The sequence below is a fragment of the Stenella coeruleoalba genome (assembly GCF_951394435.1).
Source record: "Stenella coeruleoalba genome assembly, contig: scaffold_146, whole genome shotgun sequence".
Taxonomy (NCBI): domain Eukaryota; kingdom Metazoa; phylum Chordata; class Mammalia; order Artiodactyla; family Delphinidae; genus Stenella; species Stenella coeruleoalba.
The window spans coordinates 81074-97722 of record NW_027646141.1 but is presented as its reverse complement, the minus strand read 5'-3'; the positions used below and the strand labels follow the sequence as shown (position 1 = coordinate 97722).

At 43.8% G+C, this 16649-nt stretch overlaps 1 long non-coding RNA gene across 4 annotated transcripts in view; it reads right to left on the bottom strand.

The window, feature by feature from the left end:
* The window catches only part of LOC307181307, a 221618-nt gene that overhangs the window by 165911 nt on the left and 39058 nt on the right, over positions 1-16649 (bottom strand). For 2 of the 4 annotated variants that reach the window (XR_013826391.1, XR_013826392.1), the window contains exon 2: positions 14066-14151. The exons of 1 other annotated variant lie outside the window; for it this stretch is intronic. This is a non-coding gene — a long non-coding RNA (uncharacterized lncRNA). Of the gene's footprint in view, positions 1-12486; positions 12573-14065; positions 14152-16649 lie in introns of all 4 variants that reach the window. One more of the 4 variants, XR_013826390.1, reaches the window with a different exon arrangement.

The window sequence follows — 16649 nt, the reverse complement described above, 5'->3', positions numbered from 1 at the left end:
GCTACAGAGGAACTGAATTGCAAAACAGAACAGGGTCTCAAATTTAGAAAACCAACTTATGCTTGCTTAAGTGGAAAGGTGAGTTGGGGTGCTGCATAAAACCAGAGATTGAAATGAGCACAGATAAAGTTCCTTAAGCCAAATATGGAATAGACAAGAGATACTCCTTGCTCAACGAAATGGACTCCACACCCCATATTAAACGCCTAAGAATATACCTGACTAGTAAGTATCTTAAAACCTATGGATTGCTATGTCTCCAAAAGAGAATCAAGCGTGTGTACAAGGGTCATAAACGCAGCAGTGATAGGATTGGAGAGATTCGGTGAGCAAATGAAGACCCTTTGAAGTCATATTGCATGGTACCCATTCCACGGGTCTCAACTCTCCAGGATTAAGGTATTCTTTCTTCAGCTAAAACATGCATGTGGAACCCAGAGTATGATCAACCGTGTGAACGGGAGACGTGTTCAAATATGTCTCAGTTTTCGTCCCCTGGTACTTCGGTGGAACATTCCAGACGCTTTACTAACACTCTCCCCACTTGGAGAGTCAGCGCCTTTAACCTCCTGTTTGGCACAGTTTGCAATTTCTGCGGAAGATGAACAGGAATAGCGAGAACCAATGAGAGGCTAGCTGGAGGTGTCTGGACGGGCAAATTTAACTCTCATTTCCCAACAGGAAGAGGAAATAACCAAAGGCTCAGCATGCCGTACCGGAACCAGATTAGGGCCTGAAGCCATCCTGCGGTGTTGCGGCCAGCTCAAAAGAAAGCGAGTTGAAGAAAGGAGCTCAGGGGCACTGTAATTCACAAACCTGCAGAGTTATAAATGACAGCTATCGTCCAAAAATAGACTGAAGTAAGGCTGCCAAGAGGACTTGAAAGCGGGGCAGAATTGCAGGAAACCAATTTCAGGAGGTAGACTGGAATTGCACTGAAAGCATAGGAAAAGAGGCAGAACGTCCACAATGATGCACTTGGCCAAAAAGGGCGTATGCGTTTTTTCCTGAATATATTCAGGAAAAAACACATACGCCCTTTTTGGCCAACCAAGCAAGCTTGCAAAGGAAATCTGCACTACAATGAAGTCTCACTTCCCCCCGGTCAAAAGGGCCATCTGAAAAAAGTGTAAAATCCAGAAAGGCAGGACAGGCCATGGAGAACTGGGAGCCTTGTTATGCTGATGGGCGGGATGTAAATTGCCAACAACCACTCGGGAGAAGTGTATGGTGTTTCCTGAAACATCTAAAAAACAAAGCAACAGAACCTAGGGCACTTCCACTTATGGTCCTATAGCTTAGGGAAATTAAAATCAAAAAGACACAGCCACCCCAAAGTTTGGAACGGCTCTGTTTACAAGAACCTCGTTTACAGTACAAGTTCAACATCGCAGAAAGTGAAAAATGGATAAAGAAGTTGTGGTATTTACTTACAAAGCAATATCACTCAGCAATGAAATCTGTGTCATCAGGCCCTTAGCAGCACAATGAGTGGATTCAGCTATGATGATTCTAACTGAAATAAGTCACACAGAAAAAGAAACATCATAAGATATCAGTAATACACGGAATGGAAACTTGGCTACACAGGAACTGAATTACAGAACAGACCAGGGTCTCAACTTTAGAAAAACAACTTATGCTTGCTTAAGGGTAAAGGTGAGTTGGGGTGCTGCATAAAACCAGAGATTGAAATGAGCACAGATAAAGTTCCTTAAGCCAAATATGGAATAGACAAGAGCTACTCCTTGCTCAACGAAATGGACTCAACACCGCATATTAAACGCCTAAGAATGTAACTGACTTGTAAGTATCTTAAAACCTATGGATTGCTATGTCTCCGAAAGAGAATCAAGCATGTGTACAGGGGCATAAACGCAGCAGTGATAGGATTGGAGAGGTTCGGTGAGCAAATGAAGACCCTTTGAAGTCATATTGCATGGTACCCATTCCACGGGTTTCAACTACCCAGGTTTAAGGTATTCTTCCTTCAGCTAAAACATGCATGTGGAACCTAGAGTATGATCAACCATGTGATCGGGAGACGTGTTCAAATATGTCTCACTTTTCCTCCCCTGGTACTCGGGTGCAACATTCCAGACGCTTTACTAACACTCTCCCCACTTGGAGAGTCAGTCCCTTTAACCTCCTGTTTGGCCCAGTTTGCAATTTCTGCGGAAGATGAACAGGAATAGCGAGAACCAATGAGAGACTAGCTGGAGGTATGTGGACGGGCAAATTTAACTCTCATTTCCCACCAGGAAGAGGAAATAACCAAAGGCTCAGCGTGCCATGCCGGAACCAGATTAGGGCCTGAAGACATCCTGCGGTGTTGCGGCCAGGTCACAAGAAAGCGAGTTGAAGAAAGGAGCTCAGGGGCACTGTAATTCACAAACCTGCAGAGTTATAAATGACAGCTATCGTCCAAAAATAGACTGAAGTAAGGCTGCCAAGAGGACTTGAAAGCGGGGCAGAATTGCAGGAAACCGATTTCAGGAGGTAGACTGGAATTGCATTGAAAGCATAGGAAAAGAGGCAGAACGTCCACAATGATGCACTTGGCCAAAAAGGGCGTATGCGTTTTTTCCTGAATATATTCAGGAAAAAACGCATACGCCCTTTTTGGCCAACCAAGCAAGCTTGCAAAGGAAATCTGCACTACAATGAAGTCTCACTTCCCCCCGGTCAAAAGGGCCATCTGAAAAAAGTGTAAAATCCAGAAAGGCAGGACAGGCCATGGAGAACTGGGAGCCTTGTTATGCTGATGGGCGGGACGTAAATTGCCAACAACCACTCGGGAGAAGTGTATAGTGTTTCCAGAAACATCTAAAAAACAAAGCAACAGACCCTAGGGCACTTTCACTTATGGTCCTATAGCTTAGGGAAATTAAATCAAAAAGACACAGCCACCCCAAAGTTTGGGACGCCTCCGTTTACAAGAATCTCGTTTACCGTACAAGTTCAATATCACAGAAAGTGAAAAATGGATAAAGAAGTTGTGGTATTTACTTACAAAGCAATATCACTCAGCAATGAAATCTGTGTCATCAGGCCCTTAGCAGCACAATGAGTGGATTCAGGTATGATGATTCTAACTGAAATAAGTCACACAGAAAAAGAAACATCATAAGATATCACTAATACACGGAATGTAAACTTGGCTACACAGGAACTGCATTCCAAAACAGAAGAGGGTCTCAAATTTAGAAAACCAACTTATGCTTGCTTAAGGGTAAAGGTGAGTTGGGGTGCTGCATAAAACCAGAGATTGAAATGAGCACAGATAAAGTTCCTTAAGTCAAATATGGAATAGACAAGAGCTACTCCTTGCTCAACGAAATGGACTCAACACCGCATATTAAACGCCTAAGAATGTACCTGACTAGTAAGTATCGTAAAACCGATGGATTGCTATGTCTCCAAAAGAGAATCAAGCGTGTGTACAGGGGCATAAACGCAGCAGTGATAGGATTGGAGAGGTTCGGTGAGCAAATGAAGATCCTTTGAAGTCATATTGCATGGTACCCATTCCACGGGTTTCAACTACCCAGCTTTTAGGTATTCTTCCTTCAGCTAAAACATGCATGTGGAACCCAAGTATGATCAACCATGTGAACGGGAGACGTGTTCAAATATGTCTCAGTTTTCCTCCCCTGGTACTCGGGTGCAACATTCCAGACGCTTTACTAACACTCTCCCGACTTGGAGAGTCAGTCCCTTTAACCTCCTGTTTGGCCCAGTTTGCAATTTCTGCGGAAGATGAACAGGAATAGCGAGAACCAATGAGAGACTAGCTGGAGGTGTCTGGACGAGCAAATTTAACTCTCATTTCCCACCAGGAAGAGGAATTAACCAAAGGCTCAGCGTGCCGTGCTGGAACCAGATTAGGGCCTGAAGCCATCCTGCGGTGTTGCGGCCAGGTCACAAGAAAGCGAGTTGAAGAAAGGAGCTCAGGGGCACTGTAATTCACAAACCTGCAGAGTTATAAATGACAGCTATCGTCCAAAAATAGACTGAAGTAAGGCTGCCAAGAGGACTTGAAAGCGGGGCAGAATTGCAGGAAACCGATTTCAGGAGGTAGACTGGAATTGCATTGAAAGCATAGGAAAAGAGGCAGAACGTCCACAATGATGCACTTGGCCAAAAAGGGCGTATGCGTTTTTTCCTGAATATATTCAGGAAAAAACGCATACGCCCTTTTTGGCCAACCAAGCAAGCTTGCAAAGGAAATCTGCACTACAATGAAGTCTCACTTCCCCCCGGTCAAAAGGGCCATCTGAAAAAAGTGTAAAATCCAGAAAGGCAGGACAGGCCATGGAGAACTGGGAGCCTTGTTATGCTGATGGGCGGGATGTAAATTGCCAACAACCACTCGGGAGAAGTGTATGGTGTTTCCTGAAACATCTAAAAAACAAAGCAACAGAACCTAGGGCACTTCCACTTATGGTCCTATAGCTTAGGGAAATTAAAATCAAAAAGACACAGCCACCCCAAAGTTTGGAACGGCTCTGTTTACAAGAACCTCGTTTACAGTACAAGTTCAACATCGCAGAAAGTGAAAAATGGATAAAGAAGTTGTGGTATTTACTTACAAAGCAATATCACTCAGCAATGAAATCTGTGTCATCAGGCCCTGAGCAGCACAATGAGTGGATTCAGGTATGATGATTCTAACTGAAATAAGTCACACAGAAAAAGAAACATTGTAAGATATCAGTAATACACGGAATGTAAACTTGGCTACACAGGAACTGAATTACAGAACAGAACAGGGTCTCAAATTTAGAAAACCAACTTATTCTTGCTTAAGGGGAAAGGTGAGTTGGGTGCTGCATAAAACCAGAGATTGAAATGAGCACAGATAAAGTTCCTTAAGCCAAATATGGAATAGACAAGAGCTACTCCTTGCTCAACGAAATGGACTCAACACCGCATATTAAACGCCTAAGAATGTACCTGACTTGTAAGTATCTTAAAACCTATGGATTGCTATGTCTCCGAAAGAGAATCAAGCATGTGTACAGGGGCATAAACGCAACAGTGATAGGATTGGAGAGGTTCGGTGAGCAAATGAAGACCCTTTGAAGTCATATTGCATGGTACCCATTCCAAGGGTTTCAACTACCCAGGTTTAAGGTATTCTTCCTTCAGCTAAAACATGCATGTGGAACCTAGAGTATGATCAACCATGTGATCGGGAGACGTGTTCAAATATGTCTCAGTTTTCGTACCCTGGAACTCGGGTGCAACATTCCAGACGCTTTACTAACACTCTCCCCACTTGGAAAGTCAGCGCCTTTAACCTCCTGTTTGGCCCAGTTTGCAATTTCTGCGGAAGATGAAGAGGAATAGCGAGAACCAATGAGAGACTAGCTGGAGGTGTCTGGACGGGCAAATTTAACTCTCATTTCCCACCAGGAAGAGGAAATAACCAAAGGCTCAGCGTGTCGTGCCGGAACCAGATTAGGGCCTGAAGCCATCCTGCGGTGTTGCGGCCAGGTCACAAGAAAGCGAGTTGAAGAAAGGAGCTCAGGGGCACTGTAATTCACAAACCTGCAGAGTTATAAATGACAGCTATCGTCCAAAAATAGACTGAAGTAAGGCTGCCAAGAGGACTTGAAAGCGGGGCAGAATTGCAGGAAACCGATTTCAGGAGGTAGACTGGAATTGCATTGAAAGCATAGGAAAAGAGGCAGAACGTCCACAATGATGCACTTGGCCAAAAAGGGCGTATGCGTTTTTTCCTGAATATATTCAGGAAAAAACGCATACGCCCTTTTTGGCCAACCAAGCAAGCTTGCAAAGGAAATCTGCACTACAATGAAGTCTCACTTCCCCTCGGTTAAAAGGGCCATCTGAAAAAAGTGTAAAATCCAGAAAGGCAGGACAGGCCATGGAGAACTGGGAGCCTTGTTATGCTGATGGGCGGGATGTAAATTGCCAACAACCACTCGGGAGAAGTGTATGGTGTTTCCTGAAACATCTAAAAAACAAAGCAACAGAACCTAGGGCACTTCCACTTATGGTCCTATAGCTTAGGAAAATTAAAATCAAAAACACACAGCCACCCCAAAATTTGGGACGCCTCCGTTTACAAGAACCTCATTTACCGTACAAGTTCAATATCACAGAAAGTGAAAAATGGATAAAGAACTTGTGGTTCTTACGTACAATGCAGTATCACTCAGCAATGAAATCTATGTCATCAGGCCCGTAGCAGCATAATGAGTGGATTCAGGTACGATGATTCTAACTGAAATAAGTCACACAGAAAAAGAAACATCATAAGGTATCACTAATACACAGAATGTAAACTTGGCTACACAGGAACTGAATTCCAAAACACAACAGGGTCTCAAATTTAGAAAAGCAACTTATGCTTGCTTAAGGGGAAAGGTGAGTTGGGGTGCTGCATAAAACCAGAGATTGAAATGAGCACAGATAAAGGTCCTTAAGCCAAATATGGAATAGACAAGAGCTACTCCTTGCTCAACGAAATGGACTCAACACCGCATATTAAACGCTTAAGAATGTACCTGACTAGTAAGTATCGTAAAACCTATGGATTGCTATGTCTCCAAAAGAGAATCAAGCGTGTGTACAGGGGCATAAACGCAGCAGTGATAGGATTGGAGAGGTTCGGTGAGCAAATGAAGACCCTTTGAAGTCATATTGCATGGTACCCATTCCACGGGTTTCAACTACTTAGGTTTAAGGTATTCTTCCTTCAGCTAAAACATGCATGTAGAACCTAGAGTATGATCAACCATGTCATCAGGAGACGTGTTCAAATATGTCTCAGTTTTCGTACCCTGGTACTCGGGTGCAACATTCCAGACGCTTTACTAACACTCTCCCCACTTGGAGAGTCAGCACCTTTAACCTCCTGTTTGGCCCAGTTTGCAATTTCTGCGCAAGATGAACAGGAATAGGGAGAACCAATGAGAGACTAGCTGGAGGTGTCTGGACGGGCAAATTTAACTCTCATTTCCCACCAGGAAGAGGAAATAACCAAAGGCTCAGCGTGCCGTGCCGGTAGCAGATTAGGGCCTGAAGCCATCCTGCAGTGTTGCGGCCAGCTCACAAGAAAGCGAGTTGAAGAAAGGAGCTCAGGGGCACTGTAATTCACAAACCTGCAGAGTTATAAATGACAGCTATCGTCCAAAAATATACTGAGGTAAGGCTGCCAAGAGGACTTGAAAGCGGGGCAGAATTGCAGGAAACCGATTTCAGGAGGTAGACTGGAATTGCATTGAAAGCATAGGAAAAGAGGCAGAACGTCCACAATGATGCACTTGGCCAAAAAGGGCGTATGCGTTTTTTCCTGAATATATTCAGGAAAAAACGCATACGCCCTTTTTGGCCAACCAAGTAAGCTTGCAAAGGAAATCTGCACTACAATGAAGTCTCACTTCCCCCCGGTCAAAAGGGCCATCTGAAAAAAGTGTAAAATCCAGAAAGGCAGGACAAGCCATGGAGAACTGGGAGCCTTGTTATGCTGATGGGCGGGATGTAAATTGCCAACAGACACTCGGGAGAAGTGTATGGTGTTTCCTGAAACATCTAAAAAACAAAGCAACAGAGCCTAGGGCACTGCCACTTATGGTCCTATAGCTTAGGGAAATTAAAATCAAAAAGACACAGCCACCGCAAAGTTTGGGACGCCTCTGTTTACAAGAACCTCGTTTACCGTACAAGTTCAATATCACAGAAAGTGAAAAATGGATAAAGAACTTGTGGTACTTATGTACAATGCAGTATCACTCAGCAATGAAATCTATGTCATCAGGCCCGTAGCAGCATAATGAGTGGATTCAGGTACGATGATTCTAACTGAAATAAGTCACACAGAAAAAGAAACATCATAAGATATCACTAATACACAGAATGTAAACTTGGCTACACAGGAACTGAATTCCAAAACAGAACAGGGTCTCAAATTTAGAAAAGCAACTTATGCTTGCTTAAGGGGAAAGGTGAGTTGGGGTGCTGCATAAAACCAGAGATTGAAATGAGCACAGATAAAGTTCCTTAAGCCAAATATGGAATAGACAAGAGCTACTCCTTGCTCAACGAAATGGACTCAACACCCCATATTAAACGCCTAAGAATGTACCTGACTAGTAAGTATCTTAAAACCTATGGATTGCTATGTCTCCAAAAGAGAATCAAGCGTGTGTACAGGGGCATAAACGCAGCAGTGATAGGATTGGAGAGGTTCGGTGAGCAAATGAAGACCCTTTGAAGTCATATTGCATGGGATCCATTCCACGGGTCTCAAATCTGCAGGTTTAAAGTATTCTTCCTTCAGCTAAAACATGCAGGTGGAACCCAGAGTATGATCAACCGTGTGAACGGGAGACGTGTTCAAATATGTCTCAGTTTTTCTCCCCTGGTACTCGGGTGCAACATTCCAGACGCTTTACTAACACTCTCCCCACTTGGAGAGTCAGCGCCTTTAACCTCCTGTTTGGCTCAGTTTGCAATTTCTGCGGAAGATGAACAGGAATAGCGAGAACCAATGAGAGGCTAGCTGGAGGTGTCTGGACGGGCAAATTTAACTCTCATTTCCCACCAGGAAGAGGAAATAACCAAAGGCTCAGTGTGCCGTGCCGGAAACAGATTAGGGCCTGAAGCCATCCTGCGATGTTGCGGCCAGGTCACAAGAAAGCGAGTTGAAGAAAGGAGATCAGGGGCACTGTAATTCACAAACCTGCAGAGTTATAAATGACAGCTATCGTCCAAAAATAGACTGAAGTAAGGCTGCCAAGAGGACTTGAAAGCGGGGCAGAATTGCAGGAAACCGATTTCAGGAGGTAGACTGGAATTGCATTGAAAGCATAGGAAAAGAGGCAGAACGTCCACAATGATGCACTTGGCCAAAAAGGGCGTATGCGTTTTTTCCTGAATATATTCAGGAAAAAACGCATACGCCCTTTTTGGCCAACCAAGCAAGCTTGCAAAGGAAATCTGCACTACAATGAAGTCTCACTTCACCCCGGTCAAAAGGGCCATCTGAAAAAAGTGTAAAATCCAGAAAGGCAGGACAGGCCATGGAGAACTGGGAGCCTTGATATGCTGATGGGCGGGATGTAAATTGCCAACAACCACTCGGGAGAAGTGTATGGTGTTTCCTGAAACATCTAAAAAACAAAGCAACAGAGCCTAGGGCACTTCCACTTATGGTCCTATAGCTTAGGGAAATTAAAATCAAAAAGACACAGCCACCCCAAAGTTTGGAACGGCTCTGTTTACAAGAACCTCGTTTACAGTACAAGTTCAACATCGCAGAAAGTGAAAAATGGATAAAGAACTTGTGGTATTTACTTACAATGCAGTATCACTCAGCAATGAAATCTGTGTCATCAGGCCCTTAGCAGCACAATGAGTGGATTCAGGTATGATGATTCTAACTGAAATAAGTCACACAGAAAAAGAAACATCATAAGATATCAGAAATACACGGAATGTAAACTTGGCTACACAGGAACTGAATTACAGAACAGAACAGGGTCTCAAATTTAGAAAACCAACTTATGCTTGTTTAAGGGTAAAGGTGAGTTGGGGTGCTGCATAAAACCAGAGATTGAAATGAGCACAGATAAAGTTCCTTAAGCCAAATATGGAATAGACAAGAGCTACTCCTTGCTCAACGAAATGGACTCAACACCGCATATTAAACGCCTAAGAATGTACCTGACTTGTAAGTATCTTAAAACCTATGGATTGCTATGTCTCCGAAAGAGAATCAAGCATGTGTACAGGGGCATAAACGCAGCAGTGATAGGATTGGAGACGTTCGGTGAGCAAATGAAGACCCTTTGAAGTCATATTGCATGGTACCCATTCCACGGGTTTCAACTACCCAGGTTTCAGGTATTCTTCCTTCAGCTAAAACATGCATGTGGAACCTAGAGTATGATCAACCATGTGATCGGGAGACGTGTTCAAATATGTCTCAGTTTTCGTACCCTGGTACTCGGGTGCAACATTCCAGACGCTTTACTAACACTCTCCCGACTTGGACAGTCAGTCCCTTTAACCTCCTGTTTGGTCCAGTTTGCAATTTCTGCGGAAGATGAACAGGAATAGCGAGAACCAATGGAGACTAGCTGGAGGTGTCTGGATGGGCAAATTTAACTCTCATTTCCTACCAGGAAGAGGAATTAACCAAAGGCTCAGCGTGCCATGCCAGAACCAGATTAGGGCCTGAAGCCATCCTGCGGTGTTGCGGCCAGCTCAAAAGAAGGCGAGTTGAAGAAAGGAGCTCAGGGGCACTGTAATTCACAAACCTGCAGAGTTATAAATGACAGCTATCGTCCAAAAATAGACTGAAGTAAGGCTGCCAAGAGGACTTGAAAGCGGGGCAGAATTGCAGGAAACTGATTTTAGGAGGTAGACTGGAATTGCATTGAAAGCATAGGAAAAGAGGCAGAACGTCCACAATGATGCACTTGGCCAAAAAGGGCGTATGCGATTTTTCCTGAATATATTCAGGAAAAAACGCATACGCCCTTTTTGGCCAACCAAGCAAGCTTGCAAAGGAAATCTGCACTACAATGAAGTCTCACTTCCCCCTGGTCAAAAGGGCCATCTGAAAAAAGTGTAAAATCCAGAAAGGCAGGACAGGCCATGGAGAACTGGGAGCCTTGTTATGCTGATGGGCGGGATGTAAATTGTCAACAACCACTGGGGAGAAGTGTATGGTGTTTCCTGAAACATCTAAAAATCAAAGCAACAGAACCTAGGGCACTTCCACTTATGGTCCTATAGCTTAGGGAAATTAAAATCAAAAAGACACAGCCACCCCAAAGTTTGGGACGCCTCTGTTTACAAGAACCTCGTTTACAGTACAAGTTCAACATCGCAGAAAGTGAAAAATGGATAAAGAACTTGTGGTATTTACTTACAATGCAGTATCACTCAGCAATGAAATCTGTGTCATCAGGCCCTTAGCAGCACAATGAGTGGATTCAGGTATGATGATTCTAACTGAAATAAGTCACACAGAAAAAGAAACATCATAAGATATCAGAAATACACGGAATGTAAACTTGGCTACACAGGAACTGAATTACAGAACAGAACAGGGTCTCAAATTTAGAAAACCAACATATGCTTGCTTAAGGGTAAAGGTGAGTTGGGGTCCTGCATAAAACCAGAGATTGAAATGAGCACAGATAAAGTTCCTTAAGCCAAATATGGAATAGACAAGAGCTACTCCTTGCTCAACGAAATGGACTCAACACCGCATATTAAATGCCTAAGAATGTACCTGACTTGTAAGTATCTTAAAACCTATGGATTGCTATGTCTCCGAAAGAGAATCAAGCATTTGTACAGGGGCATAAACGCAGCAGTGATAGGATTGGAGAGGTTCAGTGAGCAAATGAAGACCCTTTGAAGTCATATTGCATGGTACCCATTCCACGGGTTTCAACTACCCAGGTTTAAGGTATTCTTCCTTCAGCTAAAACATGCATGTGGAACCTAGAGTATGATCAACCATGTGATCGGGAGACGTGTTCAAATATGTCTCAGTTTTCGTACCCTGGTACTCGGGTGCAACATTCCAGACGCTTTACTAACACTCTCCCTACTTGGAGAGTAAGTGCCTTTAACCTCCTGTTTGCCCCAGTTTGCAATTTCTGCGGAAGATGAACAGGAATAGCGAGAACCAATGAGAGACTAGCTGGAGGTGTCTGGACGGGCAAATTTAACTCTCATTTCCCACCAGGAAGAGGAATTAACCAAAGGCTCAGCGTGCCGTGCCAGAACCAGATTAGGGCCTGAAGCCATCCTGCGGTGTTGCGGCCAGCTCACAAGAAAGCGAGTTGAAGAAAGGAGCTCAGGGGCACTGTAATTCACAAACCTGCAGAGTTATAAATGACAGCTATCGTCCAAAAATAGACTGAAGTAAGGCTGCCAAGAGGACTTGAAAGCGGGGCAGAATTGCAGGAAACCGATTTCAGGAGGTAGACTGGAATTGCATTGAAAGCATAGGAAAAGAGGCAGAACGTCCACAATGATGCACTTGGCCAAAAAGGGCGTATGCGTTTTTTCCTGAATATATTCAGGAAAAAACGCATACGCCCTTTTTGGCCAACCAAGCAAGCTTGCAAAGGAAATCTGCACTACAATGAAGTCTCACTTCCCCCCGGTCAAAAGGGCCATCTGAAAAAAGTGTAAAATCCAGAAAGGCAGGACAGGCCATGGAGAACTGGGAGCCTTGTTATGCTGATGGGCGGGATGTAAATTGCCAACAACCACTTGGGAGAAGTGTATGGTGTTTCCTGAAACATCTAAAAAACAAAGCAACAGAGCCTAGGGCACTTCCACTTATGGTCCTATAGCTTAGGGAAATTAAAATCAAAAAGACACAGCCACCCCAAAGTTTGGAACGGCTCTGTTTACAAGAACCTCATTTAAAGTACAAGTTCAACATCGCAGAAAGTGAGAAATGGATAAAGAAGTTGTGGTATTCACTTAAAAAGCAATATCACTCAGCAATGAAATCTATGTCATCAGGCCCTTAGCAGCACAATGAGTGGATTCAGGTACGATGATTCTAACTGAAATAAGTCACACAGAAAAAGAAACATCATAAGATATCAGTAATACACGGAATGGAAACTTCGGTACACAGGAACTGAATTACAGAACAGAACAGGGTCTCAAATTTAGAAAACCAACTTATGCTTGCTTAAGGGTAAAGGTGAGTTGGGGTGCTGCATAAAACCAGAGATTGAAATGAGCACAGATAAGGTTCCTTAAGCCAAATATGGAATAGACAAGAGCTACTCCTTGCTCAACGAAATGGACTCAACACCGCATATTAAACGCCTAAGAATGTACCTGACTAGTAAGTATCTTAAAACCTATGGATTGCTATGTCTCCGAAAGAGAATCAAGCATGTGGACAGGGGCATAAACGCAGCAGTGATAGGATTGGAGAGGTTCGGTGAGCAAATGAAGACCCTTTGAAGTCATATTGCATGGTACCCATTCCACGGGTTTCAACTACCCAGGTTTTAGGTATTCTTCCTTCAGCTAAAACATGCATGTGGAACCCAAGTATGATCAACCATGTGAACGGGAGACGTGTTCAAATATGTCTCAGTTTTCCTCCCCTGGTACTCGGGTGCAACATTCCAGATGCTTTACTAACACTCTCCCCACTTGGAAAGTGAGCGCCTTTAACCTCTTGTTTGGCCCAGTTTGCAATTTCTGCGGAAGATGAACAAGAATAGCGAGAACCAATGAGAGGCTAGCTGGAGGTGTCTGGACGGGCAAATTTAACTCTCATTTCCCACCAGGAAGAGGAAATAACCAAAGGCTCAGTGTGCCGTGCCGGAACCAGATTAGGGCCTGAAGCCATCCTGCGGTGTTGCGGCCAGCTCAAAAGAAAGCGAGTTGAAGAAAGGAGCTCAGGGGCACTGTAATTCACAAACCTGCAGAGTTATAAATGACAGCTATCGTCCAAAAATAGACTGAAGTAAGGCTGACAAGAGGACTTGAAAGCGGGGCAGAATTGCAGGAAACCGATTTCAGGAGGTAGACTGGAATTGCATTGAAAGCATAGGAAAAGAGGCAGAACGTCCACAATGATGCACTTGGCCAAAAAGGGCGTATGCATTTTTTCCTGAATATATTCAGGAAAAAACGCATACGCCCTTTTTGGCCAACCAAGCAAGCTTGCAAAGGAAATCTGCACTACAATGAAGTCTCACTTCCCCCTGGTCAAAAGGGCCATCTGCAAAAAGTGTAAAATCCAGAAAGGCAGGACAGGCCATGGAGAACTGGGAGCCTTGTTATGCTGAAGGGCGGGATATAAATTGCCAACAAACACTCGGGAGAAGTGTATGGTGTTTCCTGAAACATCTAAAAAACAAAGCAACAGAGCCTAGGGCACTTCCACTTATGGTCCTATAGCTTAGGGAATTTAAAATCAAAAAGACACAGCCACCCCAAAGTTTCGAACGGTTCTGTTTACAAGAACCTCGTTTACAGTACAAGTTCAACATCGCAGAAAGTGAAAAATGGATAAAAAAGTTGTGGTATTTACTTACAAAGCAATATCACTCAGCAATTAAATCTGTGTCATCAGGCCCTTAGCAGCACAGTGAGTGGATTCAGGTATGATGATTCTAACTGAAATAAGTCACACAGAAAAAGAAACATCATAAGATATCAGTAATACACGGAATGTAAACTTGGCTACACAGGAACTGAATTACAGAACAGAACAGGGTCTCAAATTTAGAAAACCAACTTATGCTTGCTTAAGGGGAAAGGTGAGTTGGGGTGCTGCATAAAACCAGAGATTGAAATGAGCACAGATAAAGTTCCTTAAGCCAAATATGGAATAGACAAGAGCTACTCCTTGCTCAACGAAATGGACTCAACACCGCATATTAAACGCCTAAGAATGTACCTGACTAGTAAGTATCTTAAAACCTATGGATTGCTATGTCTTCGAAAGAGAATCAAGCATGTGTACAGGGGCATAAACGCAGCAGTGATAGGATTGGAGAGGTTCAGTGAGCAAATGAAGACCCTTTGAAGTCATATTGCATGGTACCCATTCCACGGGGTTCAACTACCCAGATTTTAGGTATTCTTCCTTCAGCTAAAACATGCATGTGGAACCCAGAGTATGATCAACCATGTGATCGGGAGACGTGTTCAAATATGTCTCAGTTTTCCTCCCCTGGTACTCGGGTGCAACATTCCAGACGCTTTACTAACACTCTCCCCACTTAGAGAGTCAGCACCTTTAACCTCCTGTTTGGCCCAGTTTGCAATTTCTGCGGAAGATGAACAGGAATAGCGAGAACCAATGAGAGGCTAGCTGGAGGTGTCTGGACGGGCAAATTTAACTCTCACTTCCCACCAGGAAGAGGAAATAACCAAAGGCTCAGCGTGCCGTACCGGAACCAGATTAGGGCCTGAAGCCATCCTGCGGTGTTGCGGCCAGCTCAAAAGAAAGCGAGTTGAAGAAAGGAGCTCAGGGGCACTGTAATTCACAAACCTGCAGAGTTATAAATGACAGCTATCGTCCCAAAATAGACTGAAGTAAGGCTGCCAATAAGACTTGAAAGCGGGGCAGAATTGCAGGAAACCGATTTCAGGAGGTAGACTGGAATTGCATTGAAAGCATAGGAAAAGAGGCAGAACGTCCACAATGATGTACTTGGCCAAAAAGGGCATATGCGTTTTTTCCTGAATATATTCAGGAAAAAACGCATATGCCCTTTTTGGCCAACCAAGCAAGCTTGCAAAGGAAATCTGCACTACAATGAAGTCTCACTTCCCCCCGGTCAAAAGAGCCATCTGAAAAAAGTGTAAAATCCAGAAAGGCAGGACAGGCCATGGAGAACTGGGAGCCTTGTTATGCTGATGGGCGGGATGTAAATTGCCAACAACCACTCGGGAGAAGTGTATGGTGTTTCCTGAAACATCTAAAAAACAAAGCAACAGAACCTAGGGCACTTCCACTTATGATCCTATAGCTTAGGGAAATTAAAATCAAAAAGACACAGCCACCCCAAAGTTTGGGACGCCTCTGTTTACAAGAACCTCGTTTACCGTACAAGTTCAATATCACAGAAAGTGAAAAATGGATAAAGAAGTTGTGGTACTCATGTACAAAGCAATATTACTCAGCAATGAAATCTATGTCACCAGGCCCGTAGCAGCATAATGAGTGGATTCGGGTATGGTGATTCTAACTGAAATAAGTCACACAGAAAAAGAAACATCATAAGATATCAGTAATACACGGAATGTAAACTTGGCTACACAGGAACTGAATTACAGAACAGAACAGGGTCTCAAATTTAGAAAACCAACTTATGCTTGCTTAAGGGGAAAGGTGAGTTGGGGTGCTGCATAAAACCAGAGATTGAAATGAGCACAAAGTTCCTTAAGCCAAATATGGAATAGACAAGAGCTACTCCTTGCTCAACGAAATGGACTCAACACCGCATATTAAACGCCTAAGAATGTACCTGACTAGTAAGTATCTTAAAACCTATAGATTGCTATGTCTCCGAAAGAGAATCAAGCATGTGTACAGGGGCATAAACGCAGCAGTGATAGGATTGGAGAGGTTCAGTGAGCAAATGAAGACCTTTGAAGTCATATTGCATGGTACCCATTCCACGGGTTTCAACTACGCAGATTTTAGGTATTCTTCCTTCAGCTAAAACATGCATGTGGAACCCAGAGTATGATCAACCATGTGATCGGGAGACGTGTTCAAATATGTCTCAGTTTTCCTCCCCTGGTACTCGGGTGCAACATTCCAGACGCTTTACTAACACTCTCCCCACTTGGAGAGTCAGTCCCTTTAACCTCCTGTTTGGCCCAGTTTGCAATTTCTGCGGAAGATGAACAGGAATAGCGAGAACCAATGAGAGGCTAGCTGGAGGTGTCTGGACGGGCAAATTTAACTCTCATTTCCCACCAGGAAGAGGAAATAACCAAAGGCTCAGCGTGCCGTACCGGAACCAGATTAGGGCCTGAAGCCATCCTGCGGTGTTGCGGCCAGCTCAAAAGAAAGCGAGTTGAAGAAAGGAGCTCAGGGGCACTGTAATTCACAAACCTGCAGAGTTATAAATGACAGCTATCGTCCAAAAATAGACTGA